The 14,614-nt window shown below is 61.4% G+C and overlaps 1 long non-coding RNA gene across 1 annotated transcript; it reads left to right on the top strand.

Annotated features, from left to right (window-relative positions):
- Positions 1-1,014: 1,014 nt before the first annotated feature.
- Positions 1,015-3,214, top strand: LOC132024956 (uncharacterized). Its single transcript, XR_009406359.1, has 4 exons — positions 1,015-1,227; positions 1,547-2,399; positions 2,837-2,981; positions 3,149-3,214. It is a non-coding gene; the product is annotated as an uncharacterized LOC132024956 (long non-coding RNA).
- The last annotated feature ends 11,400 nt before the right edge of the window (positions 3,215-14,614 follow it).

The raw sequence follows: 14,614 nt of genomic DNA, 5'->3' as shown, positions 1-14,614 counted from the left end.
CAGCAGTGAGGAAGGGAACTGGGGGCAGAGATGAGCTCCCAGGGTCCGGGGGGCCCTGGCCCGTCTAGTGGAGGAAGGTGATGTGGGGGAAGGGTCCTGTGACATCGCTGAGGGCAGGAGACGGTGTCAGGAGGGCAGGAGCCAGCGTCAGGCCGGCATCAGGACAGGCTCAGGGCTCCCCGGGGAAGCAGTGGGCAGACCTGCGTGTGAGCGCACAGGTGCACAAGGAAAGGGCTTCGCGCGTGACAGGCGTTTGCTAGTCACTGAGAAAAGCCGGGGCAAGCACTCAGGCTGCAGTCAGAGGCAGGGGTCGGAGACCAGCTCCGGGCCAGAAGCAGGGGCTCCGTCCGGATCAGGGAGCCGTGACGAGTGGGGGGGTCCTGTTAGTCTGGGATGGGGATCAAGGTCATTCCCCAGGCCGGACACAAAGAGTCCTCCGTTGCTGGGGCCCAAAGGGGAACTGGGTCACGGTCGGACCAGCACTGTGGACGGCTGGATGCTGAGGAGCTGGAGAAACGAGCAGGGAGGGTCCGCGCCGAGCACAGAGGGTGTTCACGGGCAGCACGGGGGAACACGCCTCCTGGGGCTCCGTCAGAGTCCCCTGCTGCACTCCAGCCAAGGCCACTCACTACCCCCACAACCAGGGTCAGTCCGGTGCCTTCTCAGACGGGCTCAGCCGTGGGTCGGACGACTCCGCCTCAGTGTCCCGCATCCACAACCCCTCTCCGCCACGCCCCACTCTCCCACATTACCCCCACCACCCCCTGGACCCCCTACCGACACCCTGTCCCACACCCCCACGACCCTCCACTGACCCCCACGACCCTCCCCGCCCCTGCCAGCCATCCCTGAGCCTCTAGATCCCTTCTCTGTCTCGACCTGCCTGACCTGCTTCCTTCTCTCCCCCCTTCTGCCAACACGAATGAGGGACGCCCCCCCGCCCAGCCAACCCCCCCCCCCCCCAGGGCCGACAGAGGGCAGGGGCCTTGGCTGGTTACTCGGTCACAGCTCCGGGAGGAAGAGGGCAGCATTGGGAGCGACGCGGCAGAAGACGCGGCAGAAGACGCGGACACGGGGCCTCCTCGGAGAAGAGGCGGGTTCTGGGCTTGGCCCCGAGCCGAGCCGCAGCCTGTGAGGTGAGGAAATCAGGGCCCAAGGCCAGGGACGCAGGACCCAGCCCCGAGGAGCCGCCCCGGCCAGCGCCGGAAGGATCCGGCGAGAACACAGGTACCAAGAGTGGTGCATTCCAACCCAACTAAATAGCTGTCCGCGGCCCGTGCTGGCCTTCGGGACTATCTGCAGAGTTCAACGGTGGGGGTGGGGGTGGGGGGGACGGCTCTTTCCCAGAGAAGAGTCGAATGATGAACGGGGAGGGGGCGCGGGAGCAGAACACCATCCCAGTAAGACCCGCGGGCGCCCCAAATCACATCTACAAATAACAGTGCATTTGCATAGCCCCGAGCAGCTCCCTCAAGCTATTTACTAATTACAACCAGAAAAATAGGAGTGTTTTCCAAGAAAGAATATTTTCAAATCGCTTTTCAAGGGAAAAATTTGCAGGAGAGAAGCCCCCCGTAGAGAGCAGCTCAGCGAAGGGGTCAATCAAGGTCAACAGCACGCGGCCCTGTGGCCATCGCGTCCCCGGACGGTGCGCTGAGAAGGACGCTTCCCCGTCCTCCTGCCGGAATGCCCAGTGTGGATCTCGGCGTGAGGAAGTCCTTGGCAAACCCAACGTGCGGGACATTCTATAAAACCACAGACTGGCACCGTCCCAAGGCAGCGACAACTGCGGGGAAGAGGGGCCGAGAGACTCAGGTGGGACTCGGCGTGTGAAGCAGCGGCTGCCCTGGGGTCAGGCCCAGGAGGGCAGGTCACAGGCTGCAGAATACGCCAGCCCCTGCGTAAAAATCCTTTCTGGAACAAAAAAAATTGCCCACCCAAATGATTCCGCTGTCTCCCGTGCCCCCTGCTACTTAACCCCATCTCGAATTTTCCACGTAGATATTTCTTCCTAAGCCTTCCCCTTGGGTCAAGGGACATCAAGGGACACAGCCAGAGAAGAGAGAGCTGAGCCACGCTGGAGCCTCCCCGCCCCGTGCTTGGTCCAGAGGGGCCCTCTGGGCTGAGACACACCAGAGCCGCGAGCCTCCTGTCCAGTCCGCTCCCCAGCTGCTCCCCGGCCCAGCCCTCCACGAACACGATCCCCCTCAGGAGTGCCCATGGGCCCGAGCCATTTCTGTCCACGCCGGGCAGCAGCAGGAGGGATGCATGGCGCCGAGTGACTTCACACTGCGAAACAGATTAATAAACCATTATGATAAGCAAGCTGATTATTAGCACGAGAACGAGGCTCGGGAGCTAATTGAAGCCATCCAGCAAAATGCCACCGCCTTCTCTGGGTATGAAATATTAATTGCACCCAGGCCCCGACCAGGAAGCGGAAGTTTGTTTCCACCTTTGCTCATGTGGCCGAGTGTCCGGCGCAGCTCCTTTCCCTGCAACGGGGTCAGGGCCCCCTGCTCCCTGGGGCTGCGGCCCTCTCCCGGGCGGGGGAGCAGGGTTCGTGAGCGGGTGAGGGGTGGTGTTTGCTTCCACGGTGGCCCTTTCCCTGGTCCACTTCAAGAGAAGAGAGAGATCCCTATACGTGCAGGGGAGCACAGCCCCCATCCTTCAGGGCTCCCCACTCCTGGGAGGCGGGGCTCAGGGCTGCCTTCTCTGCTGGACCCCTGGAGGAGCTCACATGGGGACTCAGAAGCAGGCTGAAGGCAGAGCCTGGAACCTCCCAGACCCCAAGAGCCGCCCTCAGCCACCTGGCTCCTCTTTCCCTTTTATTCAGCCGGCAGCCCCCATGCCCTCCTCCGGCCAGCTCTCGGATGCGATGGTGACCGGTGCATGGGCCACACCCCCTCGGGCTGATGTGCGTCTCCACTGAGCCCCACGCTCAGAAGGATCCTGTCTTTCTGGGGCAAGCATGAGTCCAGGTAGGACAGCTCCAGGTGAGGTCAGAGTTCTGGGGTAGGAGCACCATTCCTTGGGCCTCGTTCCCTGCTCATGAGCTGGGTGGCCTGAGGGCGCCAGGGGCATGGGGGGAGGGAGGGTCACACTGAAGACCCGCACAGAGCTGACCACCGAGCTCTGTGTTCCTCAGCAGAGCCTCGTGCACTGTCACACCCAGGAGCTGCAAACGTCCATGCAGAGAGGAGGCCGGACGGCGGAGCAGGTCCAGACAGACCCAGGGGACCGGCCAAGGGCAGTTTCCAGGGGGGTGGGGGGGTGGGCATCGGCCCCAGTGGAGTGCGGCGGTCACTACAGGCCTCCAAGGAGCAGTCCCAGCTCCCCTAAACCTGCCTTTGGCGCTGGTTGGCCTCCAAGCAGGGGCAGTCCCGGAGTCCCACCGACAAACACGAGTGGCTCCTCCCCCATCGTCATAGCAACCACTTTTTACAAAGTATCCCACCTTCTATTGCGTTGGGTGTTGGGAGACCGACGTTAGTTTTTCCAACACTAAACACCAGAAAGCCTGCTGTATCCGCCGCATTTTTGTAAATTCAGGCAAATTAAAATTTCTCTGGCTTGAAGATTTTTTAAAGACTGCTGACAGCATGGAGATCATAATGGCTTCCTGGGGCTCCACGTGACCCTAGCTGTGACCCTGCCTGGATCTGACCTCCCACTGAGATCCCTCCCACCAGAAACCCCAATCAGGACCGAGGCCCAGTGGCAACCCTGAGACGCGCACACCCCATCTGCTGCTGGGCACTGGAGCGGACACGGCCTTTGGGGAGTCCCATGAAGCCTTCTAGGGTTCATGCTGCCTTCCTGGGTTCCTGCAGGCATGGCAGGGGACGGAGTTCTGGTCCCCGCCACGGCACAGATGAGCTCGAGAACAGCACGCCAGGTGGGAGAAGCCCGACCCTCGGGACCGCGTGTTGCAGGATCCCACTTAGGAGAATGTCGGGAACAGGCAGAGCCACCGGACGGGCAGCGCAGCGGTGGTGGGCAGGGGCTGCGGGCACCGGGGGTTCGAGTCAGTGCCAGTGGGGATGGGCGTCTCCTTTTGGGGGCGAAGAGAGTGTCCTCACATCGGTTGGGTCGGCGATCACACAATGCCACGAACACACTAACCATCACTGGGCTGCGTGTACACGCGAATCCCATCTCAGTAAAACGTGCTGTACAACCGTCGCCACACAGCGCAACACCTTACTCCGGAAATGCGTGCACACACACACGCACACGCACCTCTGACCTAGCAATTCCACTCCGACAGCAACGTTTCACAGGTCGTCCACACAGACGTTAATGCTTTAAAAACCGCTTCCAGCGTCGAAGGAGCGAGGCTCGAACACGTTGAGGCGCGCGCTGGGGGCAGAGACGCACTGAGGGAGCGGGTGTGCGTTCCCGGTAAAATGCTGCTACGTGAAATTACGGGTCAGGAACCCGGGTTGGGGCGGCTATAAATTCACGTGTCTTACCCACATGGAAGATGCGTCTCCAAGCCGCAGCAGGGGGCCCTCTCCGGATGAGGGCTTGGGGAGGACTCTCTCCTGCCCGGTTTCAATTCTTGGGATTCTCTGGTTTTCTGTCGTGACCTGCGTCACTGGCACAACAAACCGGAGCGAGTTGGCTTCGCAGGGGGCGGGAGGGGAAGACAGGCAGGAGCTCGCGCGCAGAGAAGCATGGCTTTGCCTTGAGCCGACAGAGTGAGCTCTGGGTGAGAGCCGAGCAGAAGACACTTGGCGCAGGGGACCCGGGGGGGGCCTGCCTCTCGGGGCCTCCATCACGGGCAAAATGCAAGTGATCGATCCCTCTTGGAATCCCAGGTCCAGGGTTGAGCCCCAGCGGGCCCACGGAGGACGCTGACGGAAGGGGCCAGCTGTGGGCAAGGGAAGCCGGCTGTGCACCCCCGGCCTCCTGGGCACGCCGGCCTGGATGACAGCTCTGGGCCCCGGGCCAGCAGGTCCTCGCCGGGCCCGCGCCCTCTGCCTGTGCATTATTTCCTGCTAATCAGCGTCACGGGGCCCCAGGAGATGCCAGCCTGGAGCCCCACCAGCTGCTCCGAGGAGCCGCTCCCCTGTTCCGGGGCACGCTTGGCTGGTTTTGGGAAGACTGGGCATAAGTAGAGCTGACAGCCCCATCTGCTTCCTCCCAAGGAGCGTGAAGCACGGGGAGCGGGCACGGCGCCTGTTCAAGGCCCGGGGCCCAGCCTGAGGTGAGCCGCAGTCCTTGCCCGGGCCAGCCTCCCCTCCCTGGCCCTGCCAAAGCGACCGCAGGAGGCAGATCGGGACCCGCCACCCAGTCAGCAGCCCGGGGCCAGGCAGGGGCAGGAGGCCGGGAGGCTCCATCCTGCCGGTAACAAGGACCATTACGGAGGGATGGGGATGCAGCCGGCCAAGCAGCGCCGATGACATTAACTGGGTGCTTCCCGATCGCTCTAGCAGACTGTTGCCTTTGCCCCCACACCAGTCCAGCGCCCCTCTTTTACAGACCAGGGAAGGTGGTCATGCACAGAGCCGAGCCCCACACTCCCGCCGGCCTGCATCCCAGGCCCATGGCAAAGGGTCTTGGGTCCCCGAGTGTGGGACTCCCACCGTGCGGCCCCCAGCTTCCAGACCCCTACCGACCTCCCCAGGGAGGCAGGGGTAGAGGCTCCATCTGAAAAGTCTGATGGAGCAGGGAGGCGGGGTCCCAGAGACACAGCCCAGGGCAGCCGCCGTGTCCAGAGACTCCGTGTGACAGGGGCCTGGAGGCCGGCTGGGGGGCCCAAACTGGCCCGTACCTCCTGGGGAGGGGGGGACTGGTGGAGCCTGCCCATCAGTGGAGGGCCTGTCCCTGCTTGGTTTCCCAAGAAGCAGACTCCTCGAAGAGCAGGTCCTAGAGGCTCGCCAGCCAGGAGCTACAGGAGGTGGCGTGGGCAGAGGGCCAAGCTGGCCAGCAGCTGCCAGGCCCCCGCATAACACATGGGGACAGGGCAGTCTAGGCCCCTCAGACTTGGCCTAAATTGAGGCAAGGCGGACAGGCCTCTGCACCCCTGCTTCAGCTCATCACTGTCACGGGCTGCCATCCCCCGACCCAAGGGGGCAGCGACCATGGACCAGGAGTGTGCCTGTGGCCAAGGCTGGAGGACAGCCGCTGTGAGCAGGTGTTGCCAGCTGCTGGGGGTGGGTGCTGGGGCTCGGGCAGGGAATCTGGGTGGACATCACAGCATCTGCTACAGGGCCCGGAAGGACCCTCAACCTGCCCAGAGACAGCCAGGGTCCAGGTGAGGCCCTCCCGCCAGCATACCTGGCTTGGACCATCCCCCAAGACTCCCCTGTGAGCAGTGGGCCCTGCTTGTTTCCGGGAGCTGATGCAGAGACAGCCGAGGGACCCCGGACACCCTTCCTCGCACACCACGAGCCGGGACTCGCCGCCCAGGCCCAGCACTCCTAGCCCCTCCCCCTCACAGCCAGGGTGGCCACAGACCCTGAGACAGCCCCTTACCGTCCAAGAGTGCCACATTTGTTCTTGATGAAGATGTTACAACTCATCGTGGAAAACCCAAACTTCTGTCCAGTGGAAGGGGAGTCTCCCCAAACCCCCCACCCCCACCCAGAGACTTGGGCGCCACCCCCCATCTCCCGCCCCACCAGGGCGGGGGGTGGTGCAGATGGGGCTGCCCGCTGCCTGCTTGCTTCGCTCAGCGTGACGTCCGTGCACGCGGACAGAGGGACACCAACTTCTCAAGTTCAAATGTCCACTGCCATGACCTGCCCAGGCGCACGGGGTCAGCCCGCGCCCTGTGCTGGAGCCCCTGAGAGGTGGGTGGGGAGAGCAGAGCCCCCCAGGCCTTGGCTTCCTTGCCTGGGAAGTGCAGCTGTCGAGGTGTGTGGCGGGACCGTGTCCAGAGCACCCGAAGTCGGAGGTGGGGGCTGGGGATTGGAGCGAGGTACCTGGAGACAAGTGGCAGTGGTAACTTCTGGCCTCAATCGATAGCTGTTTCTCTGCCCCAAATTACCTTCTCCTCCCCTGCAACCGTCAGAGGCGCCTGCTGCCCATCAGCTATGACACCACAGAAATGCTGTCGGAATTTCCGACTCCGGAGGGCTCTCCGGGCCCACTGCTTGCTCAGCCAGCTCCAACAGCCTCCGGGGATGGGGCAGAGGTGGAGCAGTCAGCAGCGAGCTAACCCACGGCACCGGGCAGCTCGCTCCGGCCGCCACGGGCGTGTGCGGGGCTGCAAGGTCCCCAGAGCAGCCCTGCCGGGGCCCCACAGCATGACCGGTGGGGCCAGACCTGGCACTGACCTCGCATGTGACCTTGTGACCAGAGGTACGGGCTTCCCTGAGTGCACGAATGCCAGTGAGTGGAGCTTGAAGGCCTCGCCTCGGTGTGTCCCTGGGGATCCCATGGGGGCCTGTCTTTGGGTCCGTACACCAGCTCCTGTGGTCCTTGGGAGGCCCGAGGTCAAGTCTGTGAGCACCCCGGCAGCCGCAGTGCACTGTTCACTCCCTGAAGCCCCCAAGATTGGATCCTGGCCAGGATCCCATGAGGGATTGACAGCCGCAGTACTCGGGAAGGGGCTTCCTTTCTGGGGTCTCAAAGCCGGGGAACAAACAGGACTCCCCAGGCCCTAGCCGGGGCACAGTGGGGTCGAGGGTAGAACACGGGCCCAGGGGCCACACAAACGTGGACCAGACGCTGATCCCCAGCAGTCACGAGCTGGGTGACCTTGGGCGACCCTGAACAAGGAGGTCAGGTGTTCAGAGTCCTTGGCAAGACGAGTGTCCATGTACGGAAGCACCAGGCACGTGGCGGGTTCTGAACGGGGCTTCCCGGGGCTGCACAGACACCGCGGCTTGCTCCAGCAAGCATGTCCCCTCGGTGGCTTCCTGCAGCTCACGTCGGGGCCTCGGTTTGCAAACAGGGCCTAGATGGACAGGTCAGGCCACGGCCCAGCCAGGGGCCCCACAGCCACTGCCCCGAGGCTCGTGGCTCAAGTGGCCTCGAAGTGCCCAGCTGCACCCGTAGGCCACACAGAGAGATGGCAGAGCACCATGGGGGTTCGAGCCACGGCTGATCTCTCTCTCCCGCATGGCTGCGCGTCCCTGGGGGCAGAGAAGCCCCCCCTGGCTATTGCTGCGACAGCCCTCGCACAAATGTAATTTAAAAAAGGGACGTGATAAAGACCTTCTAGCTGCTAAGGGACTGCTGTGGGCTCTGCCTGCTGATTGGAACTGCTCCCCGACGATGCGCGGGCCACCCGGCCCCACCCCACAGCCCTGACCACCCCCAGCAGAACTTTGGAGGTGGCGAGACAACTCCCCCCAAGACCCCCCAAGTGGACAAAAATGGGGCACTGGGGGTTCTGGGGTGAATGAGGCTCCCCACTGATCCTATGTCAGACTCGGTCGAAACTCCAGCTATGCCAGGACGCAGCGCAGAGTGGAAGGACAGCGCGAGCACCAAGCCTTTACCCCAAGCCTCAATGTTCTCATCTGTAAACTGGGGAAGACATCACCTGGCTTCACAGGAACAGCAAGAGGTCACCCAGAGTGCTGAGTGCGGATCCATTCTGCCCCAGTCGCTGTTGGCTTTTACAAGAAAGCAAAGGGGGAAGGAGGAGGGACGTGAGTCTGGGGCTATGCGGTCCTGGGGGGGGCAGGGCCAGTTACAATTGGGGAACCTACAGCAAATGATGGTCGGGATGGTGAGGAGGCCCCCCGGGGCCCCAGCTGCCTGGCCTGCCCGCCTCTGCCCACTTGCTTCCAGAGCAGGAGGTCCCAGGGGCTAATGACCATACTAGGTACTGCTGGACCGATTAACAGTGGGCTACATTAGACTGTGCTTTCAACCTTGAAAAATGCATTAAAATAAAAACAAAAGGATGTTGGAACTAAAGTCTGAAGGATCCATGCAGAGCCTCAGTATGGGGCTCAGGGGGGCTGGGGCCCCACCCGGCTCCCCAGGGTCCCCAGCACCGGACCCTGTTCAGGTACCCAGAGCACAGTGTGCAAGCAGTCCGGGAGAGCAGGGCCCTGGGCAGCTGCTGGTAAACCGTCCTTGGGACCTCATTCTCCTCCTTCTGGCCCCCAGAACACAAACACGGCGTCTCCACCCCAGAGTGACGGGGCCTCTGATGCCTCCTGCCCATGTTCAGCTCTAGAGACCCTGAGCCCCTCCCACAGGCTCCTTAGCTTGGCGTCCCAGCCCCCAGGCACCCTGCGGGCCCTCTGGCCTTTCCTTGCCTTCCTGCCTTGTGACTGAAAATCCCCCCCTGCGTCCGGATAGCACCAATCCAGGACAAACCCCACTTCCTTGAATCCCCCAAAGCCACCCAACACAAGGCTGAGACCCGCAGTCGGCCGTATCTAACATCCTGTGTAGAGACACCCCGCGTCCCAGAGACTGCATTCTCCAGAGCTGTCCCCAGCAATCAGCCCGACTTGTTCAAGCCCAACGAGCCCCTGGTGGCCGTTGGCATCGGACACCAACGTCCGCATATCCTGCACGATTTCCCACGTGCTCCTGCCGGACCCCCTCCCAGGCAGGCACAGAAACATCCCTCGCATCCCTCTCCCCCTCACAGATACTTAGACTTAATTCTCATCTGGCCCATAAATCTCCCTTGGACAGCCCCTCCTCCAGGAAGCCTTCCTGACCCTCAGATGGGCTTCACCGACTGTGTGAGCACCCCACACCCTTGAGCCCCTCTGGCGGGCGGCCCACCAGCCAGCACCATCAGCATAAGGGTCTGCACAGCCCACAGGCATCTGCTCCAAAGGGAACAAAACGGGAGAAATCACTGCGTGAAGGCACTGACTTCCGCGTGTTCCCCACCCCTAACCACTTTGTGGGCGCGAGCACTGAGCTGGGGGTCGCTGACCAGGATTTCTCTCATCTGGAGGGGCAGAGACCAGGCACCAGGGTGCAGGTATGCCCCCCAGGGAAGGCCCCTGGCCCACGCCTCTTTCATAAAAGTTAATTCTTCATAAAAGTTAACTCAAAATGGAGCGTAAGGTCTGAAGCCTCCAGATCAGAGAGAAAAAGCCCAGGAAAGCCTGGGCGTGTCGGTGACTTCTCGGCCACAGGGAGGGGGTGCTGTCCCTGGATGAAACGGCCCATAAGCGGGACCTCATTAAAATGAAAACCTTCTGCTCTTCAAAAGACAATGTTAGCGCAGTGAGAAACCACAGCACAGACTGGGGAGAAAATACCCTCAAAGCATCTGATAAAGGGCCCCTAGAACTCAACAATGAGAAAAAACAAAAAACCCAATTTTAAAAATGGGCAAAATATCCGAACAGCTCACCGGAGAAGACGTACGGCGGCCGACAGATGCTCCATGTCCCCTGACCGCAGGGAAATGCCGATCAAAATGACAGCGAGACCCTGCCATGTGCTTCTGGGACCGGCCGGCGTCCTGAACATGGGACACGTCGGGCGCGCAGTCAGTGCCGGGCGACCGTGAAACAAGGCCGTGCTCGGCAACACACGTTAGCCATTTCTTAGGAAACTGGACCTGTTCTTTCCATATCATCCAGTAACCGCACCCCTCGGCCTTCACCCCAATTCGTGGAAAATCTACATCCACTGAAAACCCCATTCATGGATGTTTATGGCAGTCTTGCTTAGAATTGCCCAAATTCGGGAGTAGCCAAGATGTCCCTCAGAAGGAACGTGCATGAATCAAGTGTGGTCCGTCCCGACAGAGGAATGGTGTTCAGCGCTAAAAGAAGCGAGGGGTCAGGCCACAAATGGAAGAACCTCACATGTGTGTCGGGGGGGCCCCAGCAGGGCGAGGCCGAGTGCTATGTGTTCGGGGCTCTACAGGTTTCTAGAAAAGCTAAAGTTTTGGAGACAGTGAGAGGCTCAGGGGTAGCCAGGGGTGGTGGATGGAGCACAGAGAGCATTCGGGAGAGGGACTCCATGTGTGCGATGGTGGCGTGGTGGGCGCGTGCCACGGTACTACCGTCTAATACGATCCTCTGCAAATGTGTCTTCACGTTGCTGTGAACCCAAGACTGCTTAGCAAGAAATCTATTCAATTAAATTCTAAGAGAGAAGCCAAAGGCAAGAAGCCAGAGGGTGGCAGTTCCGGCCACAGGTGGGTGACCAGCCATCTGCACAGGACCGGTGCCACCCAGCACGGCCTGGGATGTCTTCAGTCACATGGCCTCCTGTGAGGGCCGTGGGAGGGCTGGGGGCTGCAGAGCCACCACACAGTTTTCCGAGGACGTCACTCAACTCCCTGAGTCAGAGCCCAGGCCGGCATCCGCTCGTTCACCGGAGTGCTGACGGCGCGCCCTTCCTCCTCGTGGGCACTGACTCATAGACTCGCTCTGTCCATCAGCCCTTTTGTATCTGAGGAGAAAGCAAATACTGGCTTGAGCCAGCCCCAGACACAATGTCTGTGAACTCTAATTATGGCTTTCAGGATTAATGAGGTTTCTCGGATTCTCATTACCAGGGAAATATTTCAGAAAAGCTGTCCGCAGTACAGTGAAGGGTGAGGGGGGTCTACCACATGCCAGGAAGGAGCTCCTCGCCCAGATGAGCCGTCCAGAGAAGGTCAGGTCAGCAAACGGCCCCTCAGAGGGGACACTGGTCCCCAGCAGAGTGCGTCCAGGAGCTGGCCCACCAGCTGGAGCAGGGGCATCCTGGCAGGAGCGAGGGCCCCAGGCCTGATCGGCTGGCGTGCGTCCCAGCCCGTAACCCTCGTTTCTTGGGCTACTACCTACAGAGGACTAACAGACATCCAGTGGCTCGTCTGTGCCTTTTAATTAACTAATTCATATCTCTGCACTCACTCACCGGCCATGGGTGCATATTTCAAGTGTTTAATGAACGTCTGCTCTGCGCCAAGCACCTTCATAATGAGTCTACACACTTATTTATGAATCAACGCAACCACAGCCTTGGGGCATTCACGGGGGCTTGGGAGTTGCAGGGACGCTCCTCGGGGCTCTGGGAGTCCAGCTCCAAGAGCGGGGAGGCCGGGCCCCCCCTCCGTCGGAGGGAAAGCTGCCGCAGCACGAGTCGAGTTCAGCACCAAGGACAGCGAGCCCTCGGCCGCCCTGCCCCCTCGCTGGTGACTCGCTGGGAGGGAGGGGCCTCTTGGGATGTGCCAGCTGCGAGCTGAGGGGGGGGGGGGCATACGTCCATGGGACCTGCTGGCTTGGCCTCCCCACGCCCCGTGATGTGCACAGCGCCGCGGGAGCCTCGAGGGCGCGCTTTACAATGAAATATTCATCACTGTGGGCCAAGCCTGGCCCTGAAACACAGTTTGGGAGAAGAAAAAAAGAGTCATCAGGCATTTAATAGTGGTGTTAACAATGCTTTATTTGGAAATGAATTCATTCTGACAGAGTCTCAGCCAGCAAGTCAGGGCCGGGCCAACCGGTCCTGCCAGCTCCAGGATGATCTCTGGTTTCTGTGACATCGAGGAGACACCCCCCCCCGCCTCCCCCCCCCCTCCGCCCCCCCCCCCCCCCCCCCCCCCCCCCCGCCAACGGGAGACACACCTGGGCCAGGCACAGATCCTCCGCTTAAGGGGAGCCCATGAAATTTTAACAATATCCTGAGGTTTGCCAAAAGCATCCTTTTACGTGGAAAGCGAGAAGTGCCCTGCGTGGAGATGGGCATCTCCAGTCCAGCTGAGCTGTGGGGGCTGAGGCGAACTACTCGTCTACCAAACCAGCTGCCCCGGGCGGGGGGAGCAACCTGCACCAGCGGCCTCCATCTCCCCCCACAGCTGCGTGGGTGCCCCCAGGTCACTGCTCCCGAGGCACGTGTGCCCAAACTCAGGATCCTGCGCAACTCCAGCTGAGTCCCTGCTTTGAGTTCTGTTCCCTTGGAAGCCCCTCCCCAAGGCAAAGGCACCCTCGTCCCAAGGACCAAAGCCCTTCTGGAGAGGACCCTCCCGGGCCCATGTGCCCTTTGGAAGTGCTTTTGGGGAGTCATTGGCAAGCAGCGAGAACACAGAAACACCACGCATTCGGGGTTTGCCATCTGCCTGTCTGGGCCAGCAGAGGTCACGTTTGCTTTCCCCTCAGATGGTGCAAATTAACAACCAGACAAGATCTGGAGGAATTTTCAGACGCCGGAGCAGGTCCTGGGCCGCCACCGGCATCTCCACACACGTGGGGGGCACTAATTACGAGTCTTTCTTTCCCTGCCGGCCGTGGAGGTCCACAAAGGGCAGCCAGGGGCCCCATGTGTGGCCTATCACGGGGGCTCCGAGAGGCCCCAGAGTGGTCCTGGGAGGGCAACACTCAGAGCAGACCCCGAGGGGCTGGCTCCCCATGTCAGACGGTGAAGACACGCGGAGACCGCCAGGCCCCGCTACCCCAGGGGCACCTTCGTAATGTGTGCAGAGAAAGGGGACGCAGGCCAGAAATCAGAACCTCCAGGCAGGAACTGGACTCCCTTCTCTTCTCGGCCAAATCCCACCCCATCTGGGAGACCAGGAGCACAAGACAAAGGGGCCCTTCTCCTTTGTAAATTGTGGTTTCCTGAGGTCAAGACAGAGGGGCTGGGAGAGGAGCATGGCGTCCCTAGAAGGTGTCCTTGAGGCCACACAGCGAGGTTGGACAGTGAGAGTCACGGAAGGCTAAGGAGCAGGAGCCTATTAGGGGGAAGAGGGCAGAGGGGCAGGGGGCTGGAGGACCGGGACGGAGACAGGAGTGGGCCCTGGAAAAGTGAGCTCGTAGGTGGGTGGGGACGTGGGTCAGAGCTACATTGGGGGGCCCAGAGCAAAGTGGCAATGCAGGGCTCTGGCTGAACAAAGTGGGAGAATGGGCTGGCGACGGGCCTGAAGTTCCGAGTTCTCTCCTTTCTTCCACATGACGTGTTTTATTCACTATTTACTGTCGTCTCTAGAAAAATCCTAAATGTAAAGTATTAGCCTGAGTTTTACCATTCTTCCTTATCTCTTACCTGATTGTGCATCAGAGCATCTAACTCCCGTGTAAAATCACAGAAATTACACAATTTGTTTTTCTCGGCTCATTCCTGAGGAAGGCCTCCGCGTAGCTGGACCCAGGAGGGTTGGAAGGAGGAAGAGGGTCCCCCAGGCAGGAGATGCCCCAAGGTGCACTCCCTCGGACACTCGGGGCGAGTGCAGGCGAGCCCAGAGGGGCGTCCCAGCTGTGGGGTCCCCCTCCCGCCACTGCCACGGAGGGAGGCACCAGGACCACATCCGAAGAGGGGTGGCCTCTCCCCTCCCCTGGGGCCCCAGCCCAGGCCCAGGCGAGTCTGGGGGTACAGCAGCCGCACTCCGGGTTGCCCACCCGGCTGGTCTGGGTTGGTGCTGTGGCTCGGAGCGCGTCTACCTGAGGCACACTGGGCGCACACCTACCTCAGGGCCCCGGGGCCCAGGGCCTGCCAGGACAGAGGGCAGTGGTGATCCCCAGGGCCAGGATGGGTGGGCGAAAGTGAGACGGGGGTCTGATGGGGAGCCCCAGTGGGGCTTGGTCCTGTCAGTCTCTAGTACACCGGATCCTGGGAGGAGGGAGGAGGAGGGAGAGAGGAAGAAGCAGCGGAGGGAGAGGAAGGGACAGGGGAGAGGACCGAGGGAGGAGGTGCAGGGGAGCAGGGAGGGAGTGAGGGAGAAAGAGAGAGAGAAGCGGTGGCA

Source organism: Mustela nigripes, chromosome 9, assembly GCF_022355385.1.
Source record: "Mustela nigripes isolate SB6536 chromosome 9, MUSNIG.SB6536, whole genome shotgun sequence".
Lineage (NCBI taxonomy): Eukaryota > Metazoa > Chordata > Mammalia > Carnivora > Mustelidae > Mustela > Mustela nigripes.
Note: the sequence above shows the minus strand (reverse complement) of the source record. Positions and strands in the feature narration are given on the sequence as shown.